This window comes from Cygnus olor, chromosome 1 (assembly GCF_009769625.2).
Source record: "Cygnus olor isolate bCygOlo1 chromosome 1, bCygOlo1.pri.v2, whole genome shotgun sequence".
Lineage (NCBI taxonomy): Eukaryota > Metazoa > Chordata > Aves > Anseriformes > Anatidae > Cygnus > Cygnus olor.
This window is the reverse complement of record NC_049169.1, coordinates 94,871,455-94,891,104: the sequence shown is the minus strand read 5'-3', so window position 1 is coordinate 94,891,104 and position 19,650 is coordinate 94,871,455. Positions and strand designations below refer to the sequence as shown.

At 42.3% G+C, this 19,650-nt stretch overlaps 2 long non-coding RNA genes across 3 annotated transcripts in view; both read right to left on the bottom strand.

The window, feature by feature from the left end:
* The window catches only part of LOC121076266, a 32,393-nt gene extending 28,971 nt beyond the window's left edge, over positions 1–3,422 (bottom strand). Inside the window, exons 1-2 of one of the 2 annotated variants that reach the window (XR_005823430.1) lie at positions 2,978–3,422; positions 1,305–1,373 (exon numbers count right to left, since the gene is read on the bottom strand). This is a non-coding gene — a long non-coding RNA (uncharacterized LOC121076266). The remainder of the gene's footprint in view (positions 1–1,304; positions 1,374–2,977) is intronic. The other variant, XR_005823429.1, reaches the window with a different exon arrangement.
* Positions 1–9,546, bottom strand: part of LOC121076257 — a 118,750-nt gene extending 109,204 nt beyond the window's left edge. The window contains exons 1-4 of the long non-coding RNA XR_005823426.1: positions 9,385–9,546; positions 7,229–7,312; positions 6,017–6,177; positions 3,442–3,539 (exon numbers count right to left, since the gene is read on the bottom strand). This is a non-coding gene — a long non-coding RNA (uncharacterized LOC121076257). The remainder of the gene's footprint in view (positions 1–3,441; positions 3,540–6,016; positions 6,178–7,228; positions 7,313–9,384) is intronic.
* Between the last annotated feature and the right edge of the window lie 10,104 nt (positions 9,547–19,650).

The following is a 19,650-nucleotide window of genomic DNA, read 5'->3' as shown; positions in this document are numbered from 1 at the left end:
GCTGAGATTCCTACACTGACCAAACACAAGTCTAAGTGACAGCTCAGGTTAATGAGCTGACACATGTTAGGCATTTCACTGAGGTTTTAAGTAGAATACAGTAATTTACAGGTCAGGCAGTCTGAAGCACACAGTTATGGCAGCTCAGCTGGCCTGAGATAAACAGGTAAATGGTGATAACCTGATCACCTTTCTGAGCCAGAAGGTGTCTCAATCTGGCTCCCCAGGCATGATTTGTATGACTATGAATTGAATTTGATCTCCCTGTGATCCTTGCCTAGGAAGGCAACAAGGGCATTATTTATGATGCACATGTAGAGAGAGCATCTACATCTGTATCCATCACCTCTCAGTCTGCTTCAGGCACATACAGCTGATGCAGGCCACTCAGCTCTCCAGGGGCCTGGGATCACACGTGATTGTCAGCCAAAAGATGTTGTGTTTTTCTGCCTACATGAGCCAGTGCTCTGCTCCTGCCAACAGCCACTCTTGTTTATTCTATGTCTGTTTTTCTTGGCACTTCATGTTGTAGTGTTTAAGAGCCAGCAAGGCACAAGCAGTTGGAGGGATCAACTCATTTCATTAAAGTGCTCAAATAGACAGCAGGTGGGTAATAGCTTTTGGTATATATACATATATATATATTTATATATATAAAAATATATATATATTTTGGTAAGGCAACACTGAAAATGAAGGCTTGATGACCAGCTACAGAACTTGAAGTGCCCAGTTGCCAATCAAGACAGATTTAAAGAAACCTAAATCTTAAAAAGCAATCTCCCCAGGCACTGGAGAAATTCAGACCACACTGGGGATTCAGGATTCACATTGTGACTCATCCTAGGTGACACGGTATACTTCTATTCACTTACTTTCCTCATAAACAATCACTTCATGTTTCAGGATAAACATCTGTCAGGAAATAGATCATATCCTATAGGAACAGAAGGAGGAAACTAAGCTTTGTTCATGAAATGCTAAGAATGTACTTTTAATGACAGGGGCCTGGAGCAGTTTCCCATAATTAGTTTACAGGAATATGTCAGAAAGGCTCTGGCAGGCTACTCAGTGCTCATAAATCTGCATGATTGTGAAGTGTTGCAGGGTCCCTTCAAAGGGACTGGACCAGAGGCAAAAATAGCAGGATGCCCTTCATGTGGTAATCCCAGCCTCTGCATACCAGGAGGTATCAGGAATCTTAATGAGGAATCCACTCTCTGGAGAGTTTTACTTCTAATCTACACCACAGGCAAGAGGGGAATGAAGGAGGGAAGTAAATAAACAGAAGTAAGTGTGCTCACATTCTTTGACAGAGCCAAAATGCACTTCCAGAGTCTTTAATGTTCCCTCATTGCTGACCAGCCATGACCCTGTAAGACAGAAGTCAATATATTCATCATCAGAAATAAGGCCAAGTTCCCAGGCAAAGTTAAATGCATCTCCACTGGTGTCACCTTCACTGTCTGTTCAGAAAGAGACCTGCTTCAGTGAGGCAGACTCACCCTTAATCAGGCTTGCAGCACTTGAAAACTGTTTGTATAGGAAAGAATAGCAGCTGCTTGTATGCCTGGGAGGCAGAGGCTGGCTTCACCTCCAGGAGAGGCTGTTTTTGTCCTAGTCAGTAGGATTCCATTGGGTTTGGAATGTAAAAATGGTTTCTTCCCATGAAGGTGTGAACACCCATATAGCAAATTTAAGATGACAAAAAAAATGCATTGATTCCACTTAAAACAAGCAAACAAAAACCAACTAACCCTCCCAAGTGCTTTTTTTTTTTTTTTTTTTAAGTTGCCCACCCTAATATATAAGGGAGTACCAGTCATTTTTACTGCTGACTGCCCTTACAGTCCCTCAACATGCCTCCTCTGTCCGCCTCCCAAAAAGCCATGAAAACATTTCCTTATTCTCTGTGTGCCATTTCCTCAGACTGAAAACTGAGCAAATCAGGACTGAGGAATGAACTATATTGAAACAGTAATATAAGTACTGCTATCTCTCAGTAATTTCCTTCAAACCTTGAATCCAAAGGCCTTAAGAAATTTCACACAATCCTGATTTTGTATGACAAGTGCAATTCCCCTTTTCAAAGGGAGGGGAACTAAGCCAGAAAGTGAAAGACAGCCTCCTAAAATCCTGATTTGTGTTTTAAACCAGAAAAGGATTATTGTGGGAAAAGTTTTTCAGTGCCCCACTCTGCAAGTTAACACTGAGAAAATTAAGTGTTCCAGAAACGGAGCACTTGTATGAGAAATCATATTTCCAAGCTATTTAACAATTATTCTCCTTAAATTAGGAGTCACATGTTTCTTAGCATTAAAAGCAAAGTGTTTTTCAAATTTCCAGGCAGGATTATTTACTTCATTCTTACATCCAAGTCAAAATACACATTCCCTTCATCAGCTGGATCAGCTAGTACCATTCATCCATTTTTAGTCATGAAACCATTCCCCCGCCCATTCTTGTAAGATAGCAGAGTCCCTGTGCTTTTGGGGAGTATAGTGTGACACAGGACAAGGAGAGTAATGTAAGTGTATTCAGTGAAATTCAAGGATGAAAATCCTCCCTCAGAACTCCTCTTGAAATAAAGGAAACAAAGATTGTGCTTCAGAAAGTCTGTTTAGAACGTATAGAAAACATATGATTTTAACTCCACTTTGGAAGCATTTATCCAGAAGTAACACAACCTGTGCACACAAAGGAGAGTCAAGCCTCTTTTAGTCTTTCGTTTCCATAGAAATTGTCATAGTTCGGTCAGTGAGAGACCTTGAGACCATCCCACTGATTCAGGAGAGGAATCTATGTCAGGCTCAACAATATTACCTACCCTTCTCTTCCACCATTTTTGCCTTCCCTAAAATGAAAATACTTCCACTTTATAAAGCACTTAGAAAGTTACAGGGAAAAAGAAGGGAAAAACAAAACAAAACAAAACAAACAACCTGAAAGACAGTGAACCATCATCCAGATCACTTACCACTATGTAGACTCAAGGACATCAAGAACTGATACCCAAGGATACCCAAGGCAATGTCTGCTGAAGCTAACAGAAGGATTCCTCTTTCAACCTAAGCTGAAGGAAGTATCTAATATTTTGCACTTACCCCCACCTAAGGGCAACTAAAGCTTAAATAATCTCAGTGATCCACTATCTTTAATTCTCATTATAGGAGGAATGGCAGGGCCCAGCTGGGAAAAGCAATCTGCTAACTTCTCACCAGCTGGCAACAATCAGGAACTAAGTGCATGGAAGGAGTGAGTGCTTCACTTCAGACACTTGAATGAAGTAATGTTTTACAGTGCTAATGTAAATACAGTTCAATAGAGAGGATGCTGGCAGGAAGCCACTGTAAGGACATAAATTCGTGGTGCTGGAAGACCAGCTTGGCTTGGCCTGCTGAAGTAGTTCACAAAGCAATCCAGCATTTCATATAAACAAACTTTTTACCCAGGTAGTAAACCAAGAGGAAGGCTGGATGTTTCTATCAGATGTCATGATTTCACAGATGGTTCCATTTCCTCCACAGCTCACACCTGTCCTGAAAAACAAGTGAAATGAAAGAGGTTCTCAGATATGTCTGAGTTATTTCAGCTAGACAAGTCAACTGAACAGCACACAAAGCAAATGAGAAACTACTCTCTTCTTGCTCATTCTCACTTGCATCACACAAGATAGTAATTTATACTGTCCCCAGATCAGGAGATTTGGGCTGTGAATATGTATCCTTAGTGGCTTTTCCAAAGGGGAGGAGCTCTCCAACTGTTGCTCAAAAGAGAAGCCATTGAATCTTCTTGGATTATCACTTACTGGCATTTCTCTAGCCCTGCTGTTTGCCTCTTGCAAGCTCTTTATAAATGCTAAGTCTGATAAATGCTTGGGAATTCATCCAGTGCCCAGTTCAACTTTCACAGGAAGAGCACTGGAGGTGGCTGATGGCTGTAGGTATGTGTGCTCACTGGCCTCTGCCAACAGGCTGATGAGGACAGTCTGAACACAATTAAAACACCACAGAGGGGGTTCACTTTTTTGGTCCTGGTAAATCAAGTAGCTATCTTCCAACATCATTAACAAATTATGCTGTTGTTGACTCAGTGCAGGCCCTCAGTTTTCCTCACTGCCTGTAGGCTGCTGTTGAACCCTGTAAGTTTCAAGAGGTGTAAGGCTATCCCTTGCAGGCTTTCAGTTTCCTTCTTTGATACTTGTGAGACTGGATGTTTCTACTTGTGATTTCACTTCAATTTTCCATCACCTATCTCCTGTACTTTGTCCTCATACTGAACTAGTGTGGTGGCAGGGCCCATGGCAATTGTTTTCCCTTCCCTTGGGTTCTGCTGTCATATTTCAGACACCTCCATAGCACTGCCCTACTTCCCAATGGTGAGCAATACTCATGCACATCACCTCTAAATAACAATGTGTCTTGTCCTAGGGGTTTCTTATCTTAACAATATCATTCAGAAGGGGGTTACTGTGACTCATCAGTATGAGATCTCATTACTTGCTAATCCTAGGTTTATGAGTTTTTGGGATCCCACTGTTTGTGCCTGGATATGCAAAATGACTGGGATGCCAGTGGTGGTTAATTCTGACAACTGCGTTGATGGCAGTAAGATGGCTGGTAGTCACGCTCAGCAGAGTGTGTACAAGGAAAGTCTTTATCTCTGTTTAAATTACCTCTTCAACATCAGTCACTAGCCCACATTCCAGACATGTAATCTGCTTTTTAGCCTAGGTTCCTTGGACAGACCTCACCCTTCCGACAGAAAGTAATCCAAACCCTAGACTACACTCCCAGGGAACCAGGCTTCCTTAGCTTCAGTGCCAGGCTGTTTCTCTTTCTTCCTGGAGCATCTATTCTATCAGAGATAAAAAGGGCTGAATTTCCCCCAAAACAAACCTACTGTAAGTATCTAAGTAGTGTGTCTTACTTTCTATTTATATATTGCTTTCAGCACTGTACATACTGGTCCATGCACACTCAGTCAATCTCTGTCCTGCTTCCTTCAGCTCGAACCAGTGCATGAACTGTGTACAAGCAGCTACTATTGTTTTGTTTCCTACCCTGAAGAGTTCTGCTCATGTTGATATTTCACAGCATTTTTGTTAGAGTTAGTTTTGGGCTGTCACAGAATATTAAGCTGGAACCACATGTTCCTCAAACCATCCTGCCTTTAATTAGAACTGAAGAGCTATCTGTGGCCACCAGGGCTGCATATTGTAACATAATGTAACTGTACATTCCTTCTTCCAGTTCTGGTTTTGGGGAGGAAAACAAATCCTCTCAAATTGTCTGTGGTCACAGAGCTCTGTAGACATTGCCAACACCCATCCCAATATTTTACATATATCCTGACATCCCCTGGGTGAAAGTGTTTACACATCTGGCTGGGCAGAAACCAAGGTATTTCACAGGAAAATGTAGCAAGCTGTTGATGTACAGAGGACACCTGCAATGTAGCATGCCCTGCCTGCTCTGTAGGATGATGTCTGTGACATTTGAGATCAGGATGAAAGCTGCTGGTGCAGGGCCTCTGCTTACATTTGGAATTCACATAGTGCAGTGCAAAGCCCTTGTTCTCACCTCAGACTCTAATTGTACTCCTGAGCTATATAATAATCTCCATAAGCATTTATGCAGACTCCAAAGTATGACATGATATAGGCACTTTTACCACTAATACGATCCTGTCTCTCTGATATGATTTTTGGGAGCCTGCACTTGACTCAAGAAACAGGACAGGGTTTTATGTAAGGCAGAATGTAATGAATTACTAGCAACTTTGGATAGCTAATTAGAGAAGCCATCACAAAGGGCCTGGATTTCCCAGAAGTACTAGGTTCCCAGCCTGATTGGACACAAACATCTTTGATAACACATTTCAGGTACAATAAATGAATGAGGAAAACATACCCAAAGCATTTCTGCAGTTTGCAGACCCAGTTCAAATAAATGTGAGCTCCTTCTGAAGTCATTCACTTAAGTCAGCTTTCCAACACACTCCTTCTCTTACTCACCAGAACTTCCAATTTGCCAACAGCTGAGACTAAAACTCTTGACTTGGAGGCTCAGGCTTCTCACATCTGGGACTGTCATTACCATCTTAGATATGGTGGAAGGGAGGTGACAATGGATACTGCAGGCAGTGATTTAAGATGTGGTCATTGCAGAGGTGGAACTGAATGGAAGAGAAAATTAATTTACTAACCAGTCATGTACAAACACACCCCAAAAAAGAGCTGTTTACATCCACCATCTCTTCAAACAAATAAGCTATTTATTTTTCTGATTTAAAATCAGGACATTGGGCATTTTCTCCTTAAAAAGGTAGAACCAGCAGTGCAGTCACTCACAAGCAAATTTAAATTCCAATCTCCCAGCCTCAGGAGAGGGAGAGAGAGAGAGAGAGAAAAAAAAGAAGGGGGTCAAGACTCATGGAAGAAAGGGAGAATGGTCAATGCATTCAGGAACAATGGCATGTGTGGAGGCTTAAAACAGTGGGGCATGTACAGCTACATTTAGAACCAGAGGAAGAGGAAAATGGCCAAGGTAGAAGGGAAGGTGCTGAGAAGGGAAGGTTTAATGGTGGATTGTAATTTGTATCCTTCATTCTGCTGTGAACTGCTCTTTGAGACCACTTTGCCTAGAAACTGCCTGCTAGCTTTGAAGCTTGTCCTCTGCCCTCCCGACCGCTTTCCTAATGTGATCTTGGATCTTCATTCTTTTTGGTTTTCCGGTTCTGTGCACAGCTGCTTGCCAGGTTTGCTAAACTCCAAAAACCTTTCCTGACACCAGGGCTGCAGTCACTACAATCCATGCACCATGCTCAGGAAATGGGAGCAGGATACTTGTGAGCTGACTTTTGTTATACATTCAGCAGACAAACCCACAGCTAAGGCTGTGCATTCTACGGGATGGAAAAATGGCATGAATGAGAATCCTATTTTTTGTGGCTAAGGACAGGAAAGGCAGAAATACACAGATGAGGTGATGAGAGGCCCACTAGTAGCAGCAACAGAAAAAAAAAAAAAAGATTTTAAAAAATGAATCATACATTCCAGGGTTCAAAATATGCAGTGTTCTAAGACTGGCTGCTTTTAACAGGACGTTATAGCTATGCATTTTACATTTGAAGTGACAAATCTTGTGCTGTATGCTTAGGAAGCTCTCCAAGGTAATACACAAGACTGCAGGAACATCCAGATGTTTCTTCACGTAGTTTCTCCCACCTCTGCATAGTCCATTGCTTATTAACTAGAAGAGCTGTCAAGAGATGCATCCACTTTCAAGAACAACAGCTCCGAGTCCGTGTCCTGTGCAGACAGAAAGGGAAGGGGAGCTGACACTGCTGGTGGCTGTTACCAAAAGAGTGACATATCAAACCACTGAAATTTCCTGCACTTTTTTGTCTCTGTGTCTGCAAACTGGGGCTACCATAAAGGCTGTCATGAGGCACGTATTTCAAAAATGCCTTGAAGCTACTGATAGCAGAGGTCTGGATACTGCTAAATGTCAGCTTTCAGTTCTAGGATCTCAAATGGGAAATAATAGAAATAGACAACGTTATCCTCTAAGATAGGCCACAATGTGTGAAACAGAAAAAAAATAGCATTGCCACAACAGCCCCTTTGTGAATGGCGCGACAGGGACTGAGGCTTGTATTTATATGGGTCTGCACAGATCCCCATAAAAACACTGGCCTGAGATGGGTCAGTGAATGTACTAAATGAAGGCACTATGGCATTGTTCTGCATTGTCCCACTAATGCCAAGAAAAACACTTAGCAAGGCCTAGTCACATGTATTTCTGACCTGCTAGATAACGTGTTATTACACTTGCTTCCTGGAAAAACAGAAAGGGAACTTACTTTCTACAGAACTGGAGTTGTGGTAGAGATTTTGCAAGTAATATGGGCTTGCCGCACAAATAGGGCTTCTTGTCACCCCTGCATCACACCCTCCGAGCTTCTGTTGAAACTAGAGGCTGCCTTCTAGGGGCACCCAGCTCATAGCAGGGTTGAGGGAGAGCTCCCCTGGGCTGAGCCCCTTAATGGCTCTGTCCTCCTCTGGCTGTAGCGTCAGCTAGCGAGGGGGATGAGGGAAGAGACGTCTGTTTCAGATTAAGGGATCAGTCCAAAATGTTCTGTTCAATGCAAAAAAAAAAACACACCACAGTGTCACCGTGAAACAGCCAGAACCCTTCAAAAGGGAAAGGATGGGAAGAATACAGTAGATGGCAAAGTAACTTCTTGTTATGACCTGTCCAAGGATCGCACGTGGGGAACCACAGTAAGAACAGTCATTAGAAAGGGTGTTAATTAAGTACCAAGCTTGCTGCAGGATAATAAGGGCTTCACCATTCCTCAGCATTATTACATTTTTCAAACATAAGGTTTTCATTAATCTTTAAGTAGAGAAAGAAGTGTCGGTTCCAAAGTAAAAAAAAAAAATAAAAAAAATCCAGCAATAATTCAACATTTTCCAAAATATTAAAGTTAGAAAAGTATGGGGAAAAAATGATTTGTGCCTTTTTAGACAGCTAAGGATTATAGAAGGAGGTTATTGGGTTTCCTGGATTCTGTATCACTCTTTTCCCCTATCATTCCTCACAGACTTACAAAACTTGGAAGCTTACTATGCAGCAGGCTCATCAAATGGTGAACACATCAGTAACTTCTCAGCAAGACTTCAGTTTTAATAGGCCTCTGATTAAGCGAAAGATATTTTTGTTTTGCTCAAAAGGAAGAGCACAGATACAATTTACATATTATGTTTATTTGGAGGCTATTTTTCATGAAACATAAATGAAGCTGGGTTTTTTTACTGATATTAAAAGCAGAGAGACATTTGTGTATCATGAGGCCTCACGCCAAGACCTGAAGCTGGGGTGGGACTGTGAGTGCCAGCCAAACTTCAACACTGCCTGGGAACAGGTTATTGCTTCGGTAGATGTTTTTATTCTTCATTTAGAATAAGAAAACAGCTCACATCCTATAGATCAAATGCCCCACTCATTTGTCACTGTTTTTAAATGTAAACATTTATTTTTCTTGCAAAACCATTGCCTGTTCAATTCACTGCAATAAATCAGATAAAAGCAAGAGTTTGAGTGGGTTTGAGGCATCCATACGTGTCACTAGATGGCGGTGCAAAACAGTTATGGTATAGCTTAGTGGCAAATCACAAGGCTGTGAAGCTTGCTATAGGCTGCTGTGGGAGAACCTGCTTATGTATCCACATTCCCATCCAGAGATGCTCGAAGAGCAGTGCTCTGAAGAGACAGGCTACACAACCGACAGACAGGAACACAGAAAACACCAGTTTTCTTCCTCTACAGCAGCCCCTACATACTGCTCTCGCAGGTGTAGTGAGAGCCTCATTCATACCTGGCTAATCCGCTGAAACCAGGGGCAGTGGCAAAGTTGGGGCTGTTTCCGTACTGAATGCGGCCCTGACTTAGGAGATCTGTTGGGCACACTTCCAGCTTCAAGCAGATGACTGGCTCACTGTCTTCCCTTAAAGCCTGTGGTGTAGCTGAGCCTCAGAGTATGTTTCTAAAAATGATACGGGGAGGTGTTATGGCTATTAATATTTGTGATCGGCTCATCAGACTTTAGCAGTTAAAAACAAAATAAAAGCTGAGAGTTAGCTTGCCACCCCGCTGGGAGCTCTGGGAATCAAGCCAGTTATCCCATCTCCCACTTTACCCAGACCAGTGCTCTCAGCTGTGTTCAGCTCTGAATTATAACCCTGCTGCCACTCGCCTTCCAGTCTGCCTTCAGTTATGGCTGTGTAGCCACACCAGCAGCGTTAGGATTGGCAGAGCTGAGAGGTGAGGACAATTCGGCTGGGCCTTTGCAGTTCAGCTAACAAGTCTGGCGATGATGTGTGAGCTGTAACAGAGCCCAGCTCTCTCCCCTAGAGCTGTGCCCGTTCTAAAATCAGAAGGTGGTCTTCTAACATACTGGGGAAGCAGCACTGGAGGCTCCAAAGGTCTCACCTTTACGTAGGGTCGCGAAGCATGTTAAACTGGGGTGGGAGCTTCCTATTTTACTTCTTTCTGCACGGGATGTGTGTATGTATCCAGTATGCTCCAGGACTGGAATGCCCAAACCAGATAGCGCAGGTGCAAAAGGCTGATAGGGCCCTCCAGGACTTATTGCCCTGCCCACAAGATGTTCTCCGGTGCTCTGCCCAGCCCAGATTTAAGTGACTCGAGCACTGTGAGCTCTTGCCATTGCCCTTGGGAAGTCACTTGCAAAGTTTTAATACATCATTTCCCTTGGCCTCATATGTCTCACCCTAGACTTGCCGTTGTCCAATGATCTTATCGCCCCAGCCTTCCCTGTAAAAAATCTGCTCTCTGGTTCTTTATATCACAGCTCACTTTGGCTTGTCATTTGCCCAGGCTTAATGTATCTACTTCTTTCACTCTCTCCTCATCAGTCAGTCTCTCAGTCTCTCAATCACTCCTGCGTTCTTCTCAAAGAGACTTAAATCTCCCCCTCTATAAATAGTTCTGGTTGGTGTTCCAGTCTGCTGTTGATCTTTCCATTACCAAAACTTCTTGTCATTTTATAGCCCGCTCTCTGCTGTGCATGATGGCATGCAGATGCTAGTCATACAGATGTTAGACATTTTTGGCTACCAGTACAGCAATAAAGAGCTATTTTTCTAACACAAAAACTTGAGATCTTGCCTTAAATGAACTAAGTAATGGAGAGTCAGTTCTGTATTGGGTTTCCTTTGCTTCTTGTTGCTGATAAGCAAAATCACATTTTGCCACTTTTATTTGGGGAAAAAAATACCCATTCTTCTCCTTCATATTGTTCTTTAAAAGCTCCCTAAAGCCTCTCCTTTACTAAGATATCCCCACACCACTGCCAATGAGCCAATTGATGTAACTTTGGCCAACAGTGTGCTGACACAGTGGCCTGGCACTCCTGCCTCCATTATATCACCGTTCCTTGAGCTCTTGCATCCATCTGTTTATATCCACCTACTGTCTTCAGCAGAGATTACCCTGAGGAAGAGCTTCTCTTGATGTTCCAGGTTCTTGATTGCAGGTACAGTAGCATCCTGGCCCCAGCCAGGCTACAAATAGCTACCATGGACGAAATCATCAAGCTCTACTCCTTTAACTAATTCTTAGCAGTCAACAAGAATAAGCTTATATCAGATATACTAGTATATTTCCAAGGGTGAGATTAAGGGTAAATACTATTGGCATGTCAGTCACAGTTTAGTGTCAGACAACTATTAACAACAGATATTTGTAGACAGTTTTCAAGAGGGGAGGCAATGGTAGAGGTGTGAAACTAGTGCATTTCAGTAGGTAGTTTTTGATAAATTGCAATGTTGTTAGTCCATAATAGGATTTGGCTACTTTCTCTGGTTTTGTTTTTTTGGTTTGTTTTTTTGTGTGTGTGTGTGTGTGGTTTTTTTTTTTGTCTATTTTTTTCCTCTGGGAGGAATGGCAACTCTAATAACAGTAACACAAATGAGAAAACAGAGAATAGAGCCTGTGGAAAACGAACTAAATGAACTTGATACCTCGTCATCTGCTTTGTATCCTGCAGAGATGTGACAGATCCCAAACAGTTTTGGAGAACACAGATACGTGGCTTCCTGTTTCTGGGGATCAGAAAATCATGCACTATGGGAGCTGAAGCAAGTTAGCTACTTTATAAGCACCAACATCTTGTAACCATTTAATATTAGCTGCCTCTGTAGAAAGGACACTGAAGAGAACTAGAGGCCCAAATACAGTGGTATTTCCAACAGCAGTAGGCATGTTGCACCAGATACTCTAATAGCTATAGGTGATTATCGGTGTAAATGAGACTTTCTTACCCCAATGGTATGACTCTCTAAGACACCTAAATCATGTTTCACCCATGCCTACATCACTGTACATTTTACGCTGACACTTAAAACAATCCCTTCTTGGTAGATAGTGGTTTTCAGTCCCTTGCTTTCCATTTTGAGTGCACACACACAAAAATTTGTACTTAGCTGTATGATGTCTGCTATATCTTGATTCTGCCAGTGCTGACACATATGTGTAAAGCAACTTTAACAGTTCTGGTCATTTGCGTGTTAAAATTTCCATTGCTACTGGAAGAATCCCAGGTCACTTCCCCTCAGTGGAAGCAGGAGCTTGCTATAGTGATTATGGAAAAACTAACAACATCCAGACATGAAAATTTGGACCAATTATTTCACCTGGGATCTCTTTCACAACATATTTGCCTTCTCATTTCTTTCTCCTTCCTCTCTAGTTTTTGGAAGGCTATGATCCCCTTAAGTTTTCAGCTTAATCATATCCTATAAATATGGGCAAAACCCAGGAGTCTTCACTGAAGACATGAACTTTGCCATTGATTTCAAGGCAGCTGGGTTCGTATATCAGGAACACATGTGGGCTTATATACAAGCCTGTCTTTAACATGGAGATAAGAAAGCAAAACCAGCAAAAGAAATATCAGTCTTAATTGCGTATTTTTCTAAAGGAATCTGTTATACAGATTTTCCTCTTTTTTGTTTTGCTCGTTTGGGAGATTATGAATTGCCAGGGAACTTTTACCATTAATACAGCTCTCTGGGATGAGACAACAGGGAAGTAAATGCACTTCTTTTGGTCTTCCAGGTTTGCTTTCTGCTTAGCAGCACAGGCCTCATGCCACTGCTTCTCCTGTGACTCAGCCCATTTGCTGCAATGAAATGTTGACAACATTGGACTGGCTTATCCTGCAGATTTAGAAAGAATCTGTCTGGACTGGGAAGTCACTCTCTATTCACTCATTACATACAGAGGTACCAAACTCAATGGTAAGAACTGATTACACTATAGTAATATTGGTGCTTCTAGTTCATGGGCACTAAAATAAAGGTCTGCAACAATGATCTACAGGAGAAGGGCAGCGACAGTTTGCCTCTGAATGCTTAGAACTAGGAATTTATCCCGTCTCTGTATATTGTAAGAGAATCAGATCCAAAAAATGAACCTTGAAATGCTCTCTAATATATAGCCTATCAGATGTATCATTTCAGATGGGAGCCCCTACAGGAGTATAATCCAAGAACAGCAGCAATATATTAATAAAACATGCTTCAACCACATTTTTTTTTCTGGCAGATACTACTTTGCACTGCAGCCTAAAATATATAATGAAATCCAGATCTCACTAGTTGCTGGAATGTCCTTTGTCAATAACTGTGAAAAACGTCTCTCGCCCTGCAGTGCGAAATTGAGCTGTGGAATTTATGTGCATAAGTTCTGCCACTCCTAAAATGCAATTAATCCTGAATGAAAATACTGACATTGATTGCGCATGGCAGAGACCACTCCCTACCTCTGCTGTATATCCTAATTCCTTCTGCACCTATTTTGTTTATGTGAATTTATTGCTTGTAAAGTAGACTCAGCAACCTCAGAAACCCAGCTTGTTTCTAATTTTTTATTAAAAATTAATACCAGTATTACCAAACAGGAAAAAGATGGATATGTACATACCATATCAGAGACAGGATATCAGGGACCAGGATGCTTTCTTATTCTTTGCTTTATTTTGTTTTTCCCTAGTGAAACCAATTTAAGATTCAACTGCATTTTTAGTCTTTGGCTTTGTGGAAAACATCCACATGACACCAATTTGGGTTTGGTTCTGACCTGAGCTGAGTTTAGGTCACTGACCTAAAAAACCTACAAAATATATTTCCCAAATCCTTTGGACCAATGTCATGCCTAAGGACTTCTCACACCACTTTGCACCCTCTTCATATGTTTTCAGTTGAAAGCACCAGAATAGTCAGCATTGTTGTATTGCCAGCTGCTGACCACTTGACATAATTTCATGAATTATGGTTTAAGAACTAGCTGCCTACATCATTCTGCACATACTTCTGCTTCCAGAAGTAGTGCAGGAAGATCACTGGATTTATGTCTCTGTACACTTGTGGAATGATGAGATTAAGCAAATTAGCAATTCAGCCCTTCTCCCAGGTGAGATTTTGCCCCTCCACAGCCACAGAAGGAAAATAAAATTATGCAAGGAAGCAGAAAGAACTGTATTTGCCAGTCAAACTGCATATCTAGGGCCTTCTCACAGCAAATGAACCTCTTAAAGGAGGCTATGGATGCCCATCCTGCTCTAAATGATTTCCACAACTTTTGACCCATTTTCTAAATATTTGAGTTTAAGCAGATCCTTATCCATTTCCTCTCTGTCTCTCAGAGTACTTCTCCAAGGTTTTCACTTTACATCTTCAAAAGGTCCACCTTTTTCTCCTGCATGGCTGGACATGGATGGTAGTAGACAGTAGTGCTCAATGCCAGTTCAAGGACAGAAATTAAGAGCCCTGGGCTTCCAATGACTTGTACTCCTTTCCCCCATTTTTATGACCCCATCTACAGGCCCCTGTGAAGCCCTTGCTCACTTGATAGTCACAACGTCCACTGCAACGGGTACCCCCATCCTCTGCCACCCACCAAGGAGAGATTCCAAAAGTACCTGGTAGAGAAGATCTGGTTCAGCCCAGGGGAGGTGAAGGAGAGCCACAGGCTGTCACTGAGCTAGACACAGGAGTGCCTGATACCGCTTGCATAAAGGAAAAGGAGTGAATTCCCTAGAGATGAAATTCTGTAATGTTCCTCATAGCAAATAAAAAAAGAAAAGAGCCATGAGTGCCTGCAAGTGAGCATAAACAACCTGACAAAAAAAGAGTGGTGCATTATCTGTAAATGATAATATCTCCAGCTGTCACTTTCAGGCTTGAACTGTCTTCAGTCTGACCTGAAGCAAAGGGACAGGAACACTAAATTCTTGTTGTATTTTGGTGCCTTGCCTTGCTTTCCCTGCCCTTCTTTCCGTAAAGCCATACAATCACCAGGGAGATGAAACTTCAGGATATGTTTAAGGGATCCTTTGACTTAAAACCATAGGAGAATTTTAATCTTCTCCATTAGCAAGTAATAAATGTTAGAAGAAAAATGTACATGCAGCCATGTAACTAGTCATTTTTATATTCATCCACAAAGCATTCTGACACGTAATCACTGAGCACAGCCCTGTTTTGGAAAGCTCTTCTGTTGCTAAACTGTCGTTGAGCCTGGTTTTTAAACAGGATCCTCCTCCACTCCTACCCCTTCAATTTTTATAATCAAAACAAGTCTTAAAAAAAAAAAAAAAAAAAAAAAAAAAAAAAAAGAACCAAACAAATCTTGGATTTAAATTACAGGGTGCAAGAAAAAAAAGTTTATAAACCAGAATATTTTAGGCTAGATAATGAGGCCCACAAATATGTGAGGCAAAACCTCCTCTGAATCAGCGGGCTCTGTTTTCTGGCAGAATCTCATTGAAGCTCCTCTACCCATGCAGAGGAGAGCTGAGCCTTCCCTGGTAAGTGGAGAAGCTGACTGTATTGCACAACAATTCCTACTTGATCTGCTTCCACATGTGCAAAGCCATAAGTGATTACATTTGGACAAAATAGTTGTCAAAGAGATCAGACCTGGGAGCTCTGCATGAACTGAAGTCCTAGTGTTTGTGCAAAGAGAGAAGTTGCATAAGCACCAGTCTGCATCCTGCTTAAATCTATTTCACACCACAAAGAGGAGCAGCAAATGCCAGGAGAGAATTTCCCCTCTGATCAGGAGGGCTGGCAGTTCCCCAGACAAAGAAAGGGAGAAGGAAAAAGAAGGCATGCTGGAGAAGAGGTGGCACGGCTCAATGTTCAGACCCATGCTAGCATAAAGTCCTGTTGTGCAGAGGTGCAAAGGTGGGATGAGAATCCTGGTCCTTGCAGCTGATGAGTTCATGGCTGTGGCTGAATTCATTTAGCCCTGCAGGCGTGTGACCTGGGAGAGGTAACCAGCTGCACTTTGTGGGACAATCCTGAACCTCGGCATCACGAGATGCCAGCAGTACAACTTCTCTGTGGGGTTATACTGCTCCAAGAGAGGGAAGTTGGCCCCACTCATTGATTAGAGCTCACAAAGTCTCCTTGTCCTACTCAGCCCAAGAAAGAAGGGGACAACTACTTCTGTGACTGACTGAATCCTACACATCAGCAGCTGCATCATTGAGAAAACAGTTGCAGCACGCTGCGATGGCTCTATGAATCCCACCAGTTTGTGATTAGGTAACGTAGTCTGCAAGGCCGGCAGATGGCAATCTTTGTATTCGTTTGCTCTCGTGCAGAGCATTTTCATCTCAGCATACATAACACCAGTTGCATCAGTCAGTTTGGGGTAGGATTTGTGTCATTCCTGGCCAGAAGATGTTTTGTTCTTCCTGGCTGACATTTCCATCCCAGATGTCAACCAGATGGAGAACAAGAAATGGGTCTATGTGAGAGCTTTCCTCTCACCAGGCAGCCCTGCAAACCGGACACGGAGAGGTGCTAAACTCAAGGTCACCTTGAGCACAGGCCAATAATAACACCCAGATATCAGAATTTCACTGCATCTCAAGTAAAGCTCAAACCTATGGGGCTGCAACTCTGTCAGTACCTTGGGAGGCTGAGCCTCAGTTTGAAATATTTAATTTTAAAGTCTATAATGTAAGTGCCATGTTGCATCGTCAGTTTCTAACAACATTGCTGGGGACTCCAAAGAAAAATGGATATTTAAAAAGTGAAGATCCAAATGGGACCACCCAATTTATCAAGAGTGCCTTTCTATTTCAGGAGCCCGATCTGACTAACCAGGCACTGCTCTTTTTATTATGGGTCACTGCTTTTTCAAGCCTCCCTGTATTGACTCCCTTTCCTGCTTCCATACCGGGGACCGCTGTTTACACTCTTAGTTGTTATTTCCCCAGCTGCTGGCTGGGTTATGACCCCAGTCACATCGCTAATAATAGCTTCTTCCCTCCTTAGGAAAGCAAGGAGCCAGCAGAGTTCAAGAAACCTGTCCCTTTTTTGAGGAGCAACGTCTGCTTCACAGGATTCAGACTTAGTTCTCTGTCCCCCCCACTGGCATCAGCGGGGGAACCTCCACCTGCAGATCTGCCTCCCAGCTCCCCAGCCCCACACGAGGCAGATGCTGGTCTTCCCAATCCCCTTCCCTCCTTTCACCTTCCATGGAAGCAATTTCTCTTCCACTCTCTGGAGGACTGCCTGGAAGCCTACTGCAATGGAGAGCTTTTTGCTCCTCTGGCTCTCTCCCTCTTGCTGCCTTATTTCTCCAGGTTTTGTTGGACTGAGAATGCATCCTAATTCAGGAGGTAGCTGACTGTCCTGTTAATTCCTTACCAGCTGAAACAATGCAGTCATGTGCACACCCCTTCACACACGATATATATTTAATTCCAGTACCTAAAGCAGAATATAGGGAGACCCACAATACGGTTATTCTTAAACAGATAATATTTTCCCTTTGTGGACAGAGCATTAACTTTCACTTCCCCATTAAAACCGCCCTGAAGGCTATGAGGTCTGTACGCTGCATTCCACCTTTCTCAGATTGCTAGTGTCAATTCAGTGGAATAAAGAATGGATTTCCCCAAGCCTCCAGAGAGCTGCGCTCTTCAGGGGTGGGTGCCATTTTGCTCTCAAATTTCCCCTGGAGATGTGTCCATAGGGATCTCATCCCATCCTTTTGCCATGTCTTCCAGTCCACCTAAGAAGCTCTCTCAGATGCTTGATTTGAAGACTTTAAACAGCAGAAAACCACCACATTCTTCGGGAAATTATCCCAGGGTTTAACTGAGATCACTGTTTACTACCAGTAACTGCAATTACTTCAAGTATGCATTCGTCAAGATTTAATTCCTAATCATTGGATATGGTTAAGCCTTCCTCTGCTGGATTACAAAGCCATTTACTTTCAAAAGTCTCTTTCCTGTGTATGCATGAACATATCATGCCCAAAGTGTGACTGTGCCTTCCCTGTACTTAGCTCAACCTTTTCCCACCTTCGGTTGAATAGAATCATATCCAGATGTCACATCACTTTTTGAACCCTTTGCAATCCTTTTGAAAAGCTTGATGTACATGGCAGTAACAGCCTTACTGATACCATATACCAATTCCTAACTTGTCATTGACACATGGGCAGACTTTTTCCTTGCTGCAGTAGCAGCCAGAAGCTTACTTGCAGTGGTTTAACTACTCTGACCTTTAAGTCCCCTATAGAATAGCTGTCTTCTAGGATATTGTTCTTCATCTACAGCTGCCTTACAATCTGTCATCTTTGGTGATCTGTCACCTTTTGATACATTTAAAAGAGACTCGGTGGCATGCTACTTTGCAGTCAGGTTGCAAGAGCAAAACAAAGTTTTCACAGAAACTCTTTACTGTATCTAAAATTTGACTGAATAGAAAGCAGAGATAATAAGGAAATCTCTCTTTCATTTTTATGCACTGGATGCGTTTTTCTTGGCTTCATGCAACATATGCCGATAAATGATGTTTTAACTCAGTGTGATTTCAAACTATCACCAACCTCAAGAAAACTGAGGTAACTTAGTGAAAAAAAAAATCATTTACCCCAAATTAAGCATTTGGCCTCAGCTTTGTGGGGTGACTTTTTTAATCTTTGTAGTAAATCTGAAAGAAACATTGAAATGAAAACCTCATTTAGACTTACAATTTATTTTCTTTAAAAAAGTCACAATGAGACTGTGCAGTGTTTAAAGACCTGTTTTTTTTCCTTGTCAAGATTAATAACCCAACAGACCTGCCACTAATGGAAGTTTAAGTGGAAAATGTTACCCACCCTTGCTCCACAGAGCTCCATTTTTGTGGTCCTTCTGAGAGGTACAATTCTCCTCGTTCCTGGCTGATGTAGGATATGATATTTTGGGAGGGGCTGAGCCTTTCTGCATTCATATTAATGTGAACGCAGGCATGTAGCATCCTCCCTTACCACCACGCCATGCAACAGCATCTCTATAAATAAGTGAAATCTTGGAAAATTACAAAAGTAGTATTCAGATCCTGGTCGTTTTCAGTTGCTATCCATCAACGACCATTAAGTGGTGTTTTACACTTAGAGTTCATGACACACTGAAGCCAGTGTGAATCTGCTAAAGACCAGGTGCTGGCAGCGTAGCTGTGCCAGTTTACGTCAGCTCAATAGAATGGTGTCATTTACACCATGAAGGGAGAGAAGAGGACATGACCCTGTCTTTACCCATGGCTCTTTAGGCATTTTTGCACTTTTTTTTACTGCTAGTGTACATTCATGGGAAATACATGTGATACTAAGTTTAGTTCTATAATACAGTAAACATCTTGATCTCTTTAAAAACTACAAATGAACAAACAGGCATGTCTGTATATGTTTGCAGAAAAGACTATGCTGACATACATGAAAACTTGAAAGAGAAATTGTTTGGAAAGTGAAGCAAAATTGGGTTTCACTGGAGAACTCCCAGAAAGCAAACAAATAGGAAAAAGGGGAGCAGGAGGCAGAAACAATAGAGTTAAAAAGCAATAACTCCTAAACATCAGAGCTGTTACTGACACAGATGGGGAAATGTACTTCTCACAGCGCTGTTTTTTATTCAGCCGGTGCCTGTTTAATGGGAGGAAGGAGAAAGACAAGACTGGGGATCGCAAGGGAGCTGGGCAGCGTGAAGGAAAGAGTTAAGGCTGGAGTCACCCTCTCTGAAGTGCTCTGTGATGCTGTGCAGTGTTTCAGCCCC